Source organism: Colletes gigas, unplaced genomic scaffold (genome assembly GCF_013123115.1).
Source record: "Colletes gigas isolate AHSC1104 unplaced genomic scaffold, ASM1312311v1 Colletes_gigas_Sc00002, whole genome shotgun sequence".
Classification (NCBI taxonomy): Eukaryota; Metazoa; Arthropoda; class Insecta; order Hymenoptera; family Colletidae; genus Colletes; species Colletes gigas.
The window spans coordinates 7232153-7239490 of record NW_025106631.1 but is presented as its reverse complement, the minus strand read 5'-3'; positions in this window follow the sequence as shown (position 1 = coordinate 7239490).

Below are 7338 nucleotides of genomic sequence, written 5' to 3'. Positions count from 1 at the left end.
AAATATGCATATTACTTGACAAACAATAATATTAGGTAATTTCTAAATTTGCAAATCTGAGTCCAAATTCATAATCAGCTAGCAAAGCAACAAAAATCATCGAGTACAAAGAGTTAGCTTGATCGCGAGGGGTTGAACAGAAAAGATGAAGAAAAATGTTAGAAATTATCCGTGAAATTAGGAACGCTAGGAAATGTCATGCAATCATTTGTTTTCCAACCCTGCCACCCTCTTCGGTAGGTCCTGGGTGTTCCTCGATCGAGCACACCCCTTCCCGTTATCGCGTGGCCACCCCGACGAGTATTATTAGCTGCACGCTTTGCAAACGAATTAACGAGAGCGGAATTGCATCGACGGAAACGAAAACTGCATAAATTGTTCCACGTGGTCACGAAGACCCGCCACTTTTGCTTGCTTCATTTAATGGAAATGTGTCCCGGTACCAAGACACTATTATTATTGGGTTGGAATTGTTCTAAACGTCGCTGAAATCACACGAAGATGAACCATTCGATGTAACGTACACTTTCTTTTCTTCTTAAGGCATTCTTACTCTTAACCATATTAATAATTTTGTCGAAGACTCGATGGTGACGCCCTTACCCGGTAGAAATAAAAATATAGTGTTAAAAAGAGACAAAAATGGAAATAAAACACCGAAATAGAGAAAACAAAAATTACAAATGACGTTGTTGGGTCTTACGTGCTTCGATTAGAGGATTTAAATTATAAATCATATTTGGCAAACAGTTGGCAACACATAGGAAATACTAAAAGCAAGGAAACCTAATATTCCGATAGAATCATATATAAAACAATATATAAGAAAAGAGACCAACAAAAACAAACCTACTGTCTAAATATCCATGTAGTTTCTGATTAGTTAAGTGAGATATTTTCTTGACGTTGTAGAGTTACGGAACTACAATTATTATAGTCTTTGTCATATCGAGTAAACGTAAACGTAAACTGTTTAAATTAGTAGTTAAATTCTATCGATGGAGATAAAGCATTTTAATGGAAACAGGGAGCTTGCAGAACCGACGTTAATAATACAGTGAAATGGTGACAGCGTGCGTGGACGTAAGAATGAGGGGTGAAAGGGTCGGTGGACGTAAGGGCCACGGATTTAGGCTTCATCGGACGCAGGAGGAGAGGTCGTCTAATCGTGTCCCTAGTCCTGATTTAGGACGGGATTTTAATTACGAAGGGTCAGTAAGTGTGGCTGTCCACTTGCCGTAAGTATACCTCCCTTATTTATAGTTCATTAGCTCGGCTTTCGCGCAAAAGGCAGATTAACTTACGCCTGGTTATACGGTCGTTCCCTGAGACTGAGAGCTTTCTGCAAATACTTGGAAAGATCCGACGGAAGAATTTGAAACATTTATCTGAAATGCACGCTAATTTTTATGAAAATTGATTCAAGGTCGAAGAAATTATAATCTGTTCAAAATTCAGTCCCAATTTAAATAACTCTAAAATATAACTAACTAAAATAAAGCTACATTGATAGTCTCGGAGTGCAAAATGTCTACAAACTTATTAGCTGAGGGAATTTTTTATTTGAAATATTTCAGTTAGAAGTATTTTAAAGTAATTTGTTATGTAATTATTTTAAAAAATTCGCTCCAATTTACATACATGTGTTCTTCTATTAAAAGCTTAGCATTTGGAAGCATAGCTATTCCGTACATGAATAAAAGATACAAAATTATTGTTTTTTTATCCGAAGTAATGCTTTAACTTTAGATGGAATAATATATGAACATTAAAGATCAACCCCAATTTATGTATTTTGCTCATAGTGGTTCTACGATTGAAAAATCGATGATCCCTTATCCGTAATATTGGAAGATATAGATTTACTAAGTAATGTTACTACAAGTTTTAGAATCGAAATTACAATTATCTCTTATCTAAATTAGTACATAAAAATAAATAATAAACATTAAAAATATATAAGCCCCATCAATGTGTAACAATATTCTATCGATAGTAACTTGAAAAGGAGTTTCATAAAAACTGGCGTCGCATCGAAGCTTACTCGATTATCGAGGACCGTGCACTCGGTATCAGGATGAATTTCTTTCCAAGGGGACATATTTTTTCTCAGAAACGACCTGCCGATAATCTGTGTCTTACGAAGCCTTTCCGGTGGCGCTGGAAGTGACTCGTTTCCAGGCGGTATCGTTGTTCCGATAAAAAGCATAAGAAAAAATATATTTCCATTTTTCCCGTCGCCTTCGATGGTTAATCTGCGTTATCTCGCTCACCCTGTGGCGTCCACTGGTCACAATCTCGTCGTCCTTCAGGAATATCGCACGATCCCCGTTTTACTAAAAGAAAATTACATACGGAAACTCGAGTAGCCTGAGAAACGAACGCCTAATCTCATGGAATGAGTATACTTGCCGGGAGAAGCCAATAATGTCTCGAGTCGGAGGTAGACGATACTTCCTGAATTTTATCTGGATTGAAACTGCAAATAACAAAAGAACATTTTTCACAAAGTACGAGTGCAAAAGATATTAGGGCCCCCAGAATTCAGTTTTTCTTATGTGTGTTATTATTTCGACAAGAAATCATGCGTTAAAGTGGAATCAGTGATAGAATGAAATCCACTGATAACCACTCCTATTTTAGTAAACCTAAAACGGGTTTCGTGAATCTGATATCATGGTTGTTAAGTAGAACGAAAGAACCGATCGAGTAGCGATTTATTTACCACGTTTATTGTTTGAAATATGTATCAAAGATAACCCAGACCATCAAATTTTCGACCGTTTGTCGAATCTTTTCGTGTTTTCATTCATGGCGAAGGATTAAGGCAGGCACACATATTCACGTGACCGTGAATTAATGTCATTGGTCCATTGCATCTCTGGCTGGAAATAAAAACACAAAAAGATTCGACAAACGGTTCAAAAATTGATGGTCTCAATTTCTTTGTGGCAAAGGTTCATGGCAGTTCACGTGATTGTGAATTAATTTCACTGGTCCACCGTATCTTTGGGAACATGAAAAGATTCGATAAACGACTAAATTAAGAAAAGAGAGAACACTTATAAAATTGCACGCGACGCCTATGAAATTCGTATACTTGTATGAAATTACTAATATTTATGTACACTTTCACGCAGGAATATCACAAACTCATTTCTACTTATCCTTCTGGCTATCCCCCTATTCGAATATCTCTCTTCTTTCAGTATTCGAACATTCCTCGTTTCTTCAAAATTCAGTTTCACTGACTCAGTTTTTCTTAAACATGACCTTCTATGTCATGAAATTGATCGTATTATAACTATTACCAAGCATAATGGAATAGAAACAGTGGTGAAACGAGATACGACTATTCAAGCGACACATTCGTACGTCTTTCTATAAAACATAAATAGATGCATGCAATTCCGTTAAATGGAGGTTGAATTCAGGATAATATTTAGACAATACTGTTGCGTTTGATCGAGTGTCGCGGACCGTGGATGAAAGTAAATCGGGATCGTATCGTCGTAAATACACGCGACGCTCGTGATAGATCTCCCCGGGCGTCTTTCGCCCAAGTAATTGTGGTTTCACGACACGCCACGCGGTCCCGATTTTTGCGGTAGATCGGTGTGAAACGGCGAAACCGTACGGCGAATGTGTCCGGGTCGGCGTGCACCGCTTAACGCCGATCAGATAAGAAAACGGCCGGTCGAAATCTGCCACGGGTCAAAGCACCTTGCACTTCCGAGGGGTTAATTACATTCTTGCAGAGTCCGCACGAACGAGTGAAACCGCATTTGCTTCCTCGATTGCACTTTAGCAGACCACAGTGCAATAAACGGTAGCGTTGCGGCGAACACGCCACCGGAGACCTCTAAAGCGCCTTACAATCTTTTCGCGTGCGTACGTTCTGGGAAAATTCTTATAGTCTTTGCCGGGATGAAAAGGCCGCTGATATATCGACGTACTGTTACCCAAGACCGTCCAACGACTTCCTGGCCGATTCCACAGGGTGAACGAACACTCCGCCAACAAAGGTGGCTCGATTTTGACCCGTATTCTGCCTTCACAATAACATCAGACGTACGTAGATTGTTTGTATTGGGCTCAGCCGAAAAGTAACTGGGGATTTCTGCCCAAATAGTTGGCAATACATCTCTTGCAACGTAACTAACTCCACGTTATGGTTCGAGTTTGTTTTAGAAAAAAACGTACACGTTTTCTCTTTAAATTATTTATTTGGAGGTGATTTTAAGGTGGAAAATATTACATATGCCTTAAAATTACGACCTATGAGTAATATTGGAGCTTCTAATTTCTGGGCATCATATTAAATCCTGAAAATTGCAAAGTATTTTTCAAGAAATTCCAATTTTCTTAATCTGACGGAAAGCAATGATTTTGTTTATATAATTAATACTTTTGTTGTAATTGCTGTAATTTGAGACGAAGGTAAAAGCAAGTATCTTCAGAAAATTTAAACCAAAGAATTTACCAAGGAATGATTGTCTCAAACCAGAGATCTACTTTTTGGAGTACTCTGACTTTCAGTTTTGGAGTACACTTTAAAATCGAACGTCCCATTTCGAGACAAGGATATCGAGTATGTTTAAAGCAGATAACTAAGAGCCAGAGGAATCCACGACAGATTGGTACCCTTATTAAATAAATAATTTTCATAATTGATATACCAAACACCTTATGGATTCTTCGTAAAAAGTTATCACAAATGGTTATTATGCAATCAATCGTCGTCTCTGACCCCATACTCAAATTGTTCTCTCTGCCGATGCAATTATTACAAATGTGTCTAAACGATAAGTGTTCCAGCATATATACAAGTCCATAAAGCTATGTTCGGATTGCATCTTGTAATGGCTATGCTCGGTACTGCTCAGTTCCTCACTTGATGGAGGCGCGACTGGTGGGGTGGAGAGGGGGATCGCTGAACAAAGTTCAAAAGAGAGGAAAAGAGGCCGCCAGGGAGGGAAGAAGGAGGTCGAAGGTGGCGGTGGCACGAAGGAGCAAAATCGTGGAGGTGGGGCGAACGATCCACGATGTGGGAGAGCCCCACCCCCCCACCTGCTCCCCCAATCATAAGCTCCGCCTCTAGAAACCCGCGTGACGTCACACGGACACTTGTTACGCCTTGCTGGAACACTGAAACGCCGTGCTACTTGGTCCTCACCACTGTGGAGGAATCATCCCTTCGAACACCCTGAATTACCTGTAACGTATACTTTAAACCCCTTCGATCGCGAACCTGTCGAAACAATGTCATTTATTTCAGTTTTCTGCTCGACCCTCTGAGTAGCGACAGTCTGCTAATTACGCGGAGGTCCGTATTGGGTCAACATTGATCCGTACGCGTCTCCTTTTTTCTTGTCATTTATTGTTCTTTGACCAACTCTAAAGATTGCTTATTCAAGAAATATCACCAAATTTATGTTAGCGTCGATTCCTTTTTCAAGGGGTGACACGTGTCAGGGTGAATGCATTTGGGGCTTTGACCTGTTTCTCAAGAGTATCGTAGGTGTCGATATCAGAACCATAAGTCTGTCATCAGACTTGGGCTATTCTTTGACCAACTCTAAAGACTGCTTATTCAAAAAATATCAACAAATATATGTTAGCATCGATTCATTTTTCAAGGGGTGACACGTGTCAAGGTGAATGCATTTGGAGCCTTGACCTGTTCTCAAGAGTATCGTAGGTGTCGATATTGGAACCATAAGTCTGCCATCAGACTTGGACCCGACGTAGTTGATACTCGAGTCGCGACGAATTCTAGAGTCGCGGATGTTTTGTTTATGGATCATCAAAGGTACCGTGTGCGTGGCCGATGACCCGAAGTCATGGTGCTGCATGGCACGTGGAAAACGCTAAGGGTTTCTTAGAAGGATCTGGCCACGTAATGGGGAAGACCTTGCCTTTTGGTAAGAGGACTGTGATGAACCCCATGGCTCATACCCCGGAACTTTTGTGAAACGCGAATCGCTTAGAGATTTTGCTAACATACATAATAAAATATGAGTAAATTAAACGATTTTTAAATCTATTTTACACACGTACCGTTGACCATTGTCACCTTTGTTATTTTTGGAGCACATAAAACATTTTTCATGATTCGGAGTTGTCGAAACATCTTCCTCTTTAAGTATTTTTCAGCAGTTACAATTTCTTTGTATGATTCCGTAGTTTTTTATTGCATTAAAGATGGGACAGTCAACACCTCATTCTCTGTTCCCACAATTTTTTTCATAGTCTGTTGTAGCACGATTTTTTTATTTACCAAATGACAAATTCATCGTATGGGGTCATGTCGAGGAAATTGGAAGTAATTTGACAAACGATCGGTTAAAAAACGGAAACTGATCAAGGAGGAAAATAGAAAGGAAATTGTAGAAGAAAGAAAGCCATATCCGAGTCGAAAACCGTGGTCGAATTCACATGTAAATACGAATTTGTTACATTAATTATATATTCCTATGATTTGCAAACATTTTTTTTTGTCTACTAGTAACCATTTTGAAAGCGACACGATTACGATATCGCGGGTGCCGAAAGATTGGCCCGCCTTGGGAAATAACGCGATAACGCGGGGAATTTAGGCGATACTACTTCCTCCTTATCGGTGTAACAACTAACCGAAAGATTATGCAGAGAAACGACTAATTGCCGTGAAATAATTCCCGGTATTCGTCGGTGACCGAGCATTTATTATAAATGAAAACAAAAATTATCGGTTGGCTCTGGTTTTAATTAAACGCGAATAAATTTGCAGATAGGGACCGTTGCTTGTCATACGCTACGATGACACACAGGAATTTCCGCAATGCGATATAATAACGTCCCGTGTTACGTTTACGTACCTTTCACATAGTTCGAACGGCCTTCGATGCATTCTATCCTTTGGAAACTTGCTTAAAATTATTCCACAAGTATTACTGTACACACGTCGATAGAAAAAAATTAATTCTGATACACATATTTCGAAGTGAAAAAGCAATACATATTTTATTTAAACATATTAAGAGATAATTCGAAGAAAAACTTTCGAATGAAATTAATTATTCACTTATTTACTTTAGTGTCGCAAAATTAAACTGACACGTGTATTAACGGAGCTATTTACAAATTTATGACTACTAATTAAATTTTTTAAATTTAACGTTTTTAAGTATCGTAAGATAGATTGAATTAAATTTCCTCATTTTTCTTTTACTTTTATTTAAAAATTATATTTAGTCGACAGGATCGAGGTCTGGTGACTGGAGAGTTTCCAACAAATTTGGGAGTAACTATGAACTATGTGTAACGCATGTTTTCTGGTCATCTTGTTGGGAATAA